The sequence below is a fragment of the Elaeis guineensis genome, chromosome 12 (assembly GCF_000442705.2).
Source record: "Elaeis guineensis isolate ETL-2024a chromosome 12, EG11, whole genome shotgun sequence".
In the NCBI taxonomy this organism is placed as follows: domain Eukaryota; kingdom Viridiplantae; phylum Streptophyta; class Magnoliopsida; order Arecales; family Arecaceae; genus Elaeis; species Elaeis guineensis.
Window position 1 is genome coordinate 39,358,399 of NC_026004.2, and position 12,632 is coordinate 39,371,030.

Genomic DNA, 12,632 nt, shown 5'->3' on the forward strand with positions numbered 1-12,632 from the left:
GCTATGTGAAAGCAACCTTCCAAGATACTTTTGGGCGGAAGCTATTAACATAGCATGTTACATTTTAAATCGTGCTTTGATTAGACAAATTTTAAAGAAAACCTCCTATGAGATTTGGAAAGGAAGAAAACCTAATATTGCATATTTTCATGTTTCTAGTTGTCGATGTTTTGTATTAAATAATGACTAAGAAAGACTTGAAAAATTTGATGCAAAATCAGATGAAGCAATTTTTCTTGGTTACTCCTCCACTAGTAAAGCTTTTAGAGTTTTTAACAAAAAAATCTTAGTAGTAGAGGAGTCAATACATGTTGTCTTTGATGAATCTAACGATCTTTTTTCAAGGAAGAATGAAGGTGTTGATGATGCAGATCCTCTTATAGAAGGAATGAAGGAGATCACTCTGAAGGATTCAACAATTCAAGATGATGAGGAATATGAAGACAAACAGGATGAGGAAGGTGAAGAACATCAAGAACAACCTCAAGGTATAAATGACCTACCCAAAGAATGGAGGTATGTTCACAATCACCATAAGGAGCTAATTATTGGTGATCCTATGCATGGGGTAAGAACTCGTTCTTCACTTAAAGATGTATTTAATCATTGTACTTTTGTCTCTCATCTTGAACCTAAAACTATTGAAGAAGCTGAAAATGATTATAATTAGATTAATGCAATGCAAGAGGAACTTAATCAATTTGAAAGAAATAACGTATGGACTTTAGTATCAAGACCTAAAAATTATTCAATAATTGACACAAAATGGGTCTTTAGGAATAAATTAGATGAACATGGAAATGTAATAAGAAATAAAGCAAGATTGGTTGCTAAAGTTTACAATCAAGAAGAAGAAATTGATTTTGATGAGACCTTTGCACCTGTTGCTAGATTAGAGGCAATTAGACTTCTACTTGCATATGCTTACTTTATGAAATTTAAATTATTTCAAATGGATGTCAAAAGTATATTTTTGAATAGATATATTACTGAAGAAGTCTATGTAGAACAACCCCCAAGTTTTGAAAATCATGCTTTTTCTAATCATATTTTTAAATTAAATAAAGCTTTATATGGTTTGAAACAAGCACCCAGGGCTTGGTATGATAGGCTAAGTAAATTTTTACTTAATAATGGTTTTTCAAGAGGTAATGTAGACACAACCCTTTTCATCAAAAGAAATAAAGATGATATATTAATTATACAAATATATGTAGATGACATTATCTTTGGGTCTACTAATGAATCTTTTTGTCAAGATTTTGCAAAGCTCATGCCGGGGGAGTTCGAGATGAGCATGATGAGAGAACTTACATTCTTCCTCGGACTCCAAATCAAACAAACAAAAGAAGGAATCTCCATCACCCAAAGCAAGTACACAAGGGAATTACTCAAAAGATTTGGAATGGAGAACTCCAAAGCAATTGGCACACCCATGAGCCCTTCATGTAAGCTTGACAAGGATGAAGAAGGTAAAAGTGGAGACTTAAAATATTATAGAGGTATGATTGGCTCTCTATTATATTTAACTGTAAGTAGACCTGATATCATGTTTAGTGTTTGTCTTTGTGCTCGATTTCAATCTAATCCTAAAGAATCTCACTTGAATGCTGTTAAAAGAATCCTTAGATATTTAAATGATACTCAAACTCTAAGATTATGGTACTCTAAGGACTCATTAATTGATTTAATAGGATATTCAGATGCTGATTTTGCTGGATGTAGATTAGACAAAAAAAGCACTAGTGGAACTTGCCAATTTTTTAGAGTTAACCTAATCTCCTGGTTTAGCAAAAAATAAAATTCGGTAGCACTGTCTACGGTCGAGGCCGAATACATTACAGTCGGAAGTTGTTGTACTCAAATCTTGTAGATTAAGCAACAACTCGAAGATTTTGGTATTAAACTTAATGAAACACCCATAAGATGTGATAACACTAGTGTCATAAATTTTACTAAAAATCTAATTCAGTATTCTAGGTCTAAACATATTGAAATCAGACATCATTTTATAAGAGAACATTTTTAAAATAAAGATATAATTCTTGACTATGTTTGCACTAAAAAATAATTAGCCGACATCTTTACAAAGGCCCTAAGTGAAGATAGATTCTGTGACATTAGGAGAGAACTAGGAATTCTTGATCCATCTGCTTAAATATCTCTCTGATTCTAAGGAATCAATGTCAAAAATTCTTTGAACTCAATTCTCATCATTTCTCTTGGACCTAAAAGCTCAAAATTATCATTCTCATAACTGTTCATAGAGCAAATTTCCTTCTCCCAAAGTTTAGAATTTTTTCAAAATTTGTTCAGCATTTTCTTGAAATTTTGTGAATCATGAGTCGACCCCCTAGGATCGACCCAATGGCATACTTGCAATTTTCGGCCAACATCCCACGAGTTCCTCCCTTTTTGATTAGAAACCCGTTCATGAGCCGACCCACTCCATTTTCGTCTTCCTCCCTTCAAAACCCATAGCCCTCTTCTTCTTCCTCTCCAAATCCAAGGTCTAAGCCCAAGATCTTTCTCCCATCACCCCTCCACCTCAAATCGCCCCTTGGGAAAGGAGCTATTCCCATTTTTCTCCCTTGATTGGAGCGGTTGGAGCTTGCCCTAGCTTCCACCATTCTCCTCCAAAACAGGGTTTCTCTCCTCCAAAAATCCTTATTCATCCCCTAATAACCCTCTACCTCTTCACACATTTGATCTTCCAAGTCTCCTTGCTTGTTCTAGTGGTGAGAATGGCTCCAAAAATGAAACTCCCTCAAAGAAGGAAATCGGTCCGTGAGTTGGAAGAGGGCGTACCCAGGAAAAGACAAGCTTCTCAGACCTCTTCTGCTTCCATTCCTGCTTCGGCATCTGCTCCAGATTCTTCTCAGTTTCCACTAAGCCCCAATAAAATTTCTTTATCTGTTAGAAAGGTAGAACCTGGGAAAAATATTGACTTCAGATTTTTTGAAAAAAAAGGATTCTCCATTGGTTCAAAAAACAAAAATCAAGGTTGGGGATTTTACTGTTCACTTAAAGAAGTTACATATGTGGATTTGGTTAGAGAGTTTTATCTGAACTTGTGCTATGGCAATGGAACAGTAACATCCACTGTTAAGGGTATAGATATCTATTTAGATCCTGTAATTTTGGGAGAGATTCTTCATTTGCCCTGTGAGGGATACTCAAACATGAAACTCCCAGTCAAGGAAGAAGGAATTAATATGATTTTAAGAGGAACCTACTCGGGAAGCCTAAACAAACTAGAAGCCAAGATCCTATCCATTGAGATGAGGATACTACATCATTTGGTAACAAAGCTTTTTTTCCCAAGAAGTGGCAGACATGACCTCCTCTCAGGTCGAGACATCTGCATCATGTTTCATGTGATTACCCAAACCCCCCTAAACCTCCCTGCATTAATGATAGAAGCTATGAGGGAAACCCTGAATAGATCCAAGGCACATCTGCCTTTCGATATGGCCCTCACATTGGTATTCAGGAGGTTTGAAGTTAGTTTTGAGGGGGAGGCATTAGCTAGGCTCTCTCACTCTGACACCATCAACCAACATACTTTGCACCGCATGGGATTTACTAGGACTGATGGTGGTTGGATTAAGGGTGCAGAAGAAAGAGTTGAGGACAGAGCTAAGGAAGAAGGTCCTCCATCACCTCTCCATGATTTCAGGACAACATCTCCAGATATTCAGTTTGTTTCAGATCCCGAGGCTGGCCCTTCAGAGTCTACTAGGAGGCACACTCCAATTCAGCAGCCAGACAGCAGAGCACTTTCCTCAGAGATCAGATTGGCTGATGACTAGATTGAGATGATTTCTCAGCATGTGGCTTCCTTGCTTTCTCGTCAGTGGGGGCACTTCAGTTTTTGCACCAGGATCCACATCATTTGATGCATTTGATCAGACTTTGATCCCCCACATCTCCACTGTATTCCAGATGATCTCAGATCAGTCAGTTCGCATTCAGCAGCTTGAGGGTTATATATTGAGACTGATTGGGAGAGTACTTGACTTGCAGGGGCAAGTGTTAGCTCTAGCCCATCCACAGCCACAGGAGTGCACTACTGAGGTCTCAGACCTATCTATGGAGGCAGCCAGACTTAGAGGAGTATTGGAGAGTGGATTTAATTTCTTGAGGAGAGAGATCAGAGGCTCTAGTGAGCATGCATCCACCCAATTCACTGCACTGCTACAGTCTGTTTCGAGAGCTCTGAACCTTCTAGACACCATCAGGCTCTCTCTTGTAGTTCAGTCTGTTGCTTCTCAGCCTTCAGGATCATCTCGCCCACCAGCTCGTGCCAGCACCTCCACTCGTGGCAGAGGCAGACGGGGTAGAGGATGAGTTCTTGGTCATGATCCTTCATCTCCCCACCCTATCTCTGATACATCTGACTCTGATCCATCCAGTCATGAGCTCTACTAAATCCTTGTTGTTAGTCTTGTCTTTAGTCTCTTTCTAGGATCTATCTTTTGGGCCATGAAATGATGTTGACTGATTGACTTTTATATTTTGGTATATGTATTGGAACAACTATGGTATCAGTTACTTTTTGATTATATATCTACTCTTCGAGTTACTTTCAATTATGTGCATGCTTAAAATACTATGAATTGCTATTTCATATCTATGATATCCAATGGTATATTTTTTTATGATTGCTGTATTCAGGGGGAGTAAACATTAATGCTAGTAAAATTACTGTTAGTAAAAGAAGCTAAAGAAGTAACATTAGTAAAATTAATTCCATCAAAAGAAAGAAAAAGAAAAACTGTATTCAAAGAAAAAGGGGGAGTAAACAATGTTTTTTTGTTGATGCTGTCAAAAAGGGGGAGAAATTAAAGAATCAAAAGCAGATTAATAAAAGAATTAAAAGCAAAATGAGTAAATTATTAAGCAAAAGCAAATGAGCAAACTTTAAAATTAATTCTTAGACATGCTCTCGTACCAAAATTAAATAATTAAATGAGAATAAGCAAATTTTTAAGATGCTAACAATTTGAAAAACAAGTAAATTAGCAAATGAGATATTTTCAAATGAGCAATTTTCAAAATTCTTAGGCAAATTCTGCTTTGCTCTGATAACAAAAATAAATTTTGCTCTGATACCAAAATCACATAATCAAATGAGCAAATTTTTAAATTATTAAGCAATAGGCAAATTGTTTATGCAAATGAGCAACACAAGCAAATGGACACATGTATAACATACCAAAAGAATCAATCTTCTTTTCAAGCAAATACACTTATAAGTAATTTTCAAGTTGGTAGTAAATTTCCTATTTATCTTCAAACTACCTATAATGCATTTCACTCCTTTGAAATTCATGCTCATTGTTTCATATATATGCTTTTGTTTAAGTATTTTGTCATCATCAAAAAGGGGAAGATTGTTGCTCCTTGGATTGATTTTGATGATTACAAAGCATTTGAAGGGGTACTAATGATTTTCGCTTGAAAAAGACTTATTGCTCTTCAAGGGCAAAATCATAATTTTACCAAACCCTAATTTGAAAGCATCAAGTGATAGAACAAAAGATTTGTGATCCATTGGTGAAAATTTTATTATTTTTGGACTTGTATTTTGAAAGATATTCATGTTCGAAAACCATGAGTTGACTCATGACATATGAGATGATTGGCACGCAGAATGTTTGGCCGGCACAGACTTGGCACACCCTGTGAGTCAACCCATGAGTCGACCCCCAAGGCATGAGTCGACCCATGAGTCGACCTCTACTGTTTTGAGGCCAAATTTATAGAACCTTGAATTTCTGGTGATTTTCTGGTGTTCTTCCACAGAGGTCGACCCATGAGTTGACCCCCAGGCATGAGTCAACCCATGAGTCAACCCCTGTGACGGGATTGCTCCGCAACGGCTAGTTTTTAACCCGTTTTAAGTGCTATTAATGCTCATTTAATGTGGTCTAACGGCTCTATTTCAGCCCAGAATATTTTCCACCATTTTTTGAAGCTATAAAAGGGACAAATAGGTAGGAATCATTAAGAAGAGAGATTTTGAAAAGAAGATTTCAAGGTAACTTTTCATCCCTAAGCAAGAGCTCACTCAAAGCATTCAAGAAGCCTTTAATCCAAGCTCACCAACTCCTCAAGTGCACATTCAAGTCTCCAACCACCTTGAGAAAATCGAAAAGGGTCTTCTTCTCCTTGAGTAAAGTATATTTAAAGTCTCATTCGCTCATTAAAGGAGCTTTTTTTGTACTTTTTGTGCTATTCATTGTTATACTCTGTTTGAGTTATTATTTTTATTTTGGAAGGGTTCTAAAACAAGAGAAGGTTGATCCAAACTTTGAATCGAAGTGTATTGGGTTGGCTTGTACCCGAAAAATAAGTGGACTAGCTTGGGATAGCTAGAGTCAGAGTTTCCGACGTTTGTATTCAGGTTGAATACAAGTTAGTGGATTAGAATTCTCAAGTTGGAGCTTGGGGAGTAGATGTAGGTGCAAGGTTGGCACCGAACCACTATAAATCCTTTTGTTTGTATTGTGCCTAATTGCTCTGTTTTAACTCTTCATTACTCTCTTGTATTCTTGCATTTAGCCATTAGCCTTGAATCAACTTTACTCTCCCTATTTATTGAGCTATTGTCAAACACTTTTCATAAGACATAAGTTAAGCTTAAAATTTTTAAAAATCCAATTCACCCCCCCTCTTGGGTTGCATAGCTGGGCAACGCCAAGTTTTTTATTAAATATTATTTCTGTAGGCCCTTTGGCCATGTACGATTATCAATTTTTAATAAAAGAAAATATTTACAATATCATTTTGAATGGTGTTACAATATTTGTTGGACAACTAAAGAATAGAATTTACTTACTATCACAGCCTGTTAATGTGGTTCAAACCTCCGATAAATGTCCTAGAATAGAAAATGTGTCAGAAGTCTACCTTTGGCACTGTAGGCTAGGTCATATCAATAAGAACAGGATAAACAGGTTGGCTCAAGAAGGAATTTTTGAAGTTGGTGATTGTGAATCACTTCCAACCTGTGAGTCTTGTCTTCTTGGGAAGATGACCAAATCACCTTTTATTGGAAAAGGTGAGAGAGCTAGTGAACTCTTGGGTCTGGTACATTCTGATGTATGTAGACCCATGAGCTCAAGTGCAAGAGGTGAATATTTCTACTTCATAACCTTCACAGACGACCTATCGAGGTATGGGTATGTCTATTTAATGAAGCATAAGTCAGAGTCATTTGAAATGTTCAAACTATTTCAAAATGTGGTAGAAAGACAAACTGAAAAGTATATTAAAACTCTTCGATCAGATCGAAGAGATGAATACCTTTCCAATGAGTTTCTGATAAATCTTGGAGAGAATGAGATTCTCTCTCAGTGGACTCCTCCTGGAACACCACAGCATAATAGTGTGTCTGAAAGGAGAAATCGGACCTTGTTGGACATGGTTTGATCCATGATGGGGTTTGCTGGTCTGCCAATCTTCCTCTGGGGATATGTGCTCGAATCGGCTTGTTACCTTCTAAATAGGGTTCTTAGTAAGTCTGTAATCAAAACACCATATGAGTTATGGATAGGACGTAAGCCAGTACTCTCGCACCTTAGGATTTAAGGGTGTCTGACTTATGTAAAATATTTAATTACGGACAAGCTTGGACCTAGGTCTGACAAGTGTAATTTCATAGGGTACCCAAAAGAGACCAAAGGGTATTATTTCTACCTAGCTGATGAGCAAAAGGTGTTTGTCAGTCTTAAGGCAATCTTTTTAGAAAAGGAATTCCTTGGTGAAGGGATAGTTGCCTCTAAGGTTGAACTTGAGGAAATTCGACAGGTGGAAAAACTGACACAAATAGCTGAACCTGAATCGGATTTGGTTAGATCAGATCTGGAGCCCATTGTTTCTGTACCCTTAAGGTGATCTGGAGAGTACCACGTCAACCGGACAGATACTATGGTTTCTTGGTCTGGGATGGAGATTCTATCGAACTTGATGAAAATGATGAGGATCCGATCACCTACATGGATGCAATGCAGAGACCTGACTCTGAAAAATAGCTAGAGGCCATGAAATCCAAAATGGAGTCCATGAATGTCAACGATGTGTGGACATTGGTTGATCCACCCGAAGGAGTAAAACCCATAGGGTGTAAATGGGTCTTCAAGAGGAAGAGGGGCGCAGATGGAAAGGTGGAAACCTATAAAGCCCGTCTGGTTGCCAAGGGATATCGTCAACATTATGGTATAGACTATGACGAGACATTTTCTCTTGTGGCAATGCTCAAATCCATTCAGATTATGCTTGCGATAGCTACCCATCTGGACTATAAAATCTGGCAGATGGATGTGAAGATAGCTTTCCTAAATGGAGAGCTGGACGAAGAGGTGTATATGATACAATCTGAAGGATTCACATCCATAGATGAGTCTAAGGTGTGCAAGCTATAGAGGTTCATTTATGGACTTAAGCAGGCATCCCAGAGTTGGAACATACATTTTGATATGATGATCAAGACGTATAGCTTCGTTAAGAATGGAGAAGAGCCCTGCATTTATAAGTGGGCTAATGATCCAGTAGTAGTATTTTTTGTATTATATGTGGATGACATTCTCTTAATCGAGAATGATGTCCTTGTATTACAGGGAATAATGATTTGGCTGTCATCACAATTCTCCATGAAAGATCTGAGAGAAGCTTCCTACATCTTAGAAATGAGGATCTGTAGGGATAGATCTGAAAGGTTGCTTGGCTTATCCCAATCTACATACATTGATACTATGCTGAAGAGGTTCAGCATGGAGAATTCCAAGAAAGGCTATCTACCGATAGGCCATGAAATTTCTCTCTCAAAGAGGGATTGTTCGACAACACCTCAAGAGAGAGAGCGTATGGATAGAATTCTATATGCTTCGACAGTGGGATCTATCATGTACGCCATGACATGTACACGACCAGATGTGGCATACTTACTAGGGGTAGTGAGTAGATACCAATCTGATCCAGGGGAGAATCACTGAAAGGTTGTTAAAACCATCCTAAAGTATTTAAGAAATACTAAGGACCAGTGGCTTGTTTATGGTGAATCGGACTTGAGACTTATAGGGTTTACAGACTCTAGTTTTCAGTCTGATCATGATGACAGCAAGAGTGTGTCGAGATTTATTTTTACCCTTAATGGAGGGGCTGTCTGCTTGAAAAGTTTGAAGAAGCACACTGTGGCTGATTCAGTTTGTGAGGCAGAGTATGTCGCTGCATCAGATGCTGCCAAAGAAGTGGTGTGGCTGAGAAAATTCATCATCGAGCTCGGAGTAGCATCCTCCCTTGTTGGTCCAGTTCTGCTCTATTGTGATAGCTCTGGAGCCATTGCTCAGGCAAAGAAACCAAAGGCACACCAGCGGACAAAGCATATTCTGCGCCGCTAGAATCTCATCCGAAAAATTATGGATCGAGGAGACGTCGACCTTCAGAAGATCGATGGAAAGGAGAACCTGACCAACCCATTCACTAAAGCCATTACGGTGAAGGAGTTCGACAACTTCAAGTCGAAGATGGGTATTAGATACTGCACCGATTGGCTTTAGGCCAAGTGGGAGATTGTTGGGAATAGTGTCCCAAAGCCAATCGTCAGCCTGTTTCGGTTGTGCTCTTTGTTGTATTAGTACATAAATCATAAATAAATAAAAGTTATTTTGGTATTTTTTCATCACAAATTGTCATCTTCTAATGAACTCCTGTGTTGTGGTGAAGTCCTTAGGACTATTTAGACTCGACAAAGGAGGATTTGTCGTTTAGTCTTTAAATCTGTTCGCGACCAAATGATACGTTGTTACCAAGGACAACAATGTTTATCGAGCATAGGTCGTTGTGTGCCATATAGGTTGGTTGTCCTCTTAACCAAAGAGTATGGAGACACTGGTATGGCATATAGGTGAGATGTAAGGGTACATCTGCACTAAACGTGATCGACTCCGAAGCTATCTCTACTGTCAAGATTTGCTCCGATGGGATATGGGTATAAATGTCCCTCCGACCTGAGACCACTACGGTGACTTGCAAGCAACTCACTACACTTAGGCACTGGACTATCTGATTTTCTAATTCAGTGACGGAAGGCTACTGGGTGTAGTCAAGACTTGACTTGTTGGTGCGTGTGTCAAGATGGGATTGACCACTCCAGTTCAGGAGCTGTATACAGTCGTATTTCAATTTAGAAAAACCTTGGCCAGGGTAGTCCTAGTGAGGAGTCACAGGACTGATTGAGTTGAGCACGACTCGGATGATCTAATCAGGATTGACAGTTTAACCCTGAGTCATCCTAAACACAGGGGTCAAAAGGGATGAATTATACAGTAACCATATTCACATAGGTTTTGAGTGTTGTGATTGTAACTATTCGACCTATCCGATCGTCGGGTACCATTGCTAGATGGTCACATCGATTAGTACAGAAATTGGTTCCTGTGCTACCGGCTTAGGTTCGAACCTACGGGGTCACACACATTAGAGGTTCCTATCTGATCTGATGGCTGATGAAGAGTCTTAATATTCATGGACTATGAGTCCTACATGTCTGAGACTCTGTGATCAAAAATCAGGATTCTCTGATCACAAGTCCCGCACATTTTGGGTACCGGGGTCAAGAGTCCCTCTGGTTTGGGACTCTTCGATCAAGGTTTCATATTGATGACCTTTGATACCCGATTGCCCATCAGATTTAGACTCAATATTTATGAAAGTTTTAATTAGTGATTTGATCACTAATTAACTCAATTTGATTGAGTAATTATTTTTGGATCAAGTCCAATTGAATTGGATTCAGTTGGGTTTGACCCGATTAGGTTAAGAGTTGACCTAATCATCGAGATGGTTTGATCCCTGATTTGATCAGGGGTTGGGCTTAGTCAATTCCTGATTTGATTAGGATTTTATTGAGCCTAATTAAATCTAATTAAGTTGAATTTAAATTAGTCTAATTGGGCCTAACTTATTTGGTTCAATTAGGTTGGTTTAAATAATGAAACCACCTTGATCCAAACTCCCTGCGCCACCTCACATCCACTGCTTCCATTTGAATTCATGAGAAGGAATTTCTCATGAATTTTTTCTCATGCAAAGCCCTCCCCACACACACATTTGTGCACCATATGGATGGATAAAGCTGATTAGTTAACCATTCAAATTCAAAGCGTGTTTGAATTTGAATGGATAACTTATCTCTTATGCCTTCATGCTTATCCATCTTGTGCGCCACATAACTTACATGAGAAAAGGTTTCTCATGAAACCTTTCTATGCACAAAGAGCCTCGCACCTTCTCTTCTCATGCCCAAGTGGATAGGGATGAGTTGGTTTTTATTTGAATTCAAATTTGATTTGAATTCAAATGTGTAACCACTTGTCTTTATCTTCTCATGCGGATAAGACACGTTCGATATTGTTTTAAAAAGAGGAGAAGGATGGGGCATGTGTAAAAAATTTTTGGAGAGAAAGTTTGGGGCATGAGGAACCTTTTGCATGAGGTGAAGGTCCAAAACCTTTCGAGAGAAAAAGAAAGAAAAGAAAGAAAAAAAGGGCGCAGAGTTTTTCTTAGTGTACCCTAGGGTTTCAGCCTGGGGTTCGGGAAGTAAAAAGGTGAGCTACGAGTGTCGTGAGCCCACCAAATTTTAAGGAGATCTTCAACATCCTCTCAAGCATGTCTGCTAATGATTCAAAGCATCCAAAGAATCGACAAACATCGATCAAAGGAGTTCGATCAGTATCGGCCATCGAAAGGGCTCTACAACGAGCTAGCACCAGTGAGGAGCCGATCCGATCGGGAGCCTCATGTGGATGATCCGCAGAGGTCAGATGTACTGTGTGGCTATATCACAATGATCAAACTCTCCCGACGATGATCAGATTGCGGTGATCTACTACCCGCACAAAGGTATTGTGTTCTGAACACATTACAGTAAAGTGTTTACTGTTCAAATTCGAATTTCAAATTTAAATGCATGCATAATGTATATCATATTTAGATCCTAGTGTAGGGTAAATATATGTTAATTAATTAGATTAATTAATATTTTTTACTGTAAAATCATAATTTTGAAAAAGTTTTAAAAATACCATTTTACCCCTGCACTGAATTTCACTTCAAAGAGGAGTAGTCCTATGATAATTGAAAGATCGAGTCCTTAAGCCCATGGCCATGGTAGAGTGAAATAATGAAAAAGAGTTTTCCATTAGGGTTTCACATCAGACTCGGATCGATCGATTAACTCATATGACTGATGTTGGGTTTGATGAGTTCTCCTTAACCCTAATTCAGTCAGGACTCATGATAAAGGAACTCAATCACACAGGTAGCTACAATGAAAAGTTCATCTTTAGTTCTGATGGGTTACCACCACATACTACTAGGTGGCACTGATAGATTTTGAGAGCAATTAGAATAATATTGATGATCGATCATTCTAATTGTCTGAATCAGAAGAGTTCTGGTCCATCGAAAGGAGTTTCGATGATATCGATGGTGAGATCACGACATGTCTCATTACCATACAGAATTAAATCTAACTGGGTCACATAAACAAGGGTTAGGATCTGAATGTCATCAATTGGGCTAATCCAATTGATTTGGATAAGATCCAATTAGGTTCAAGGAAATTG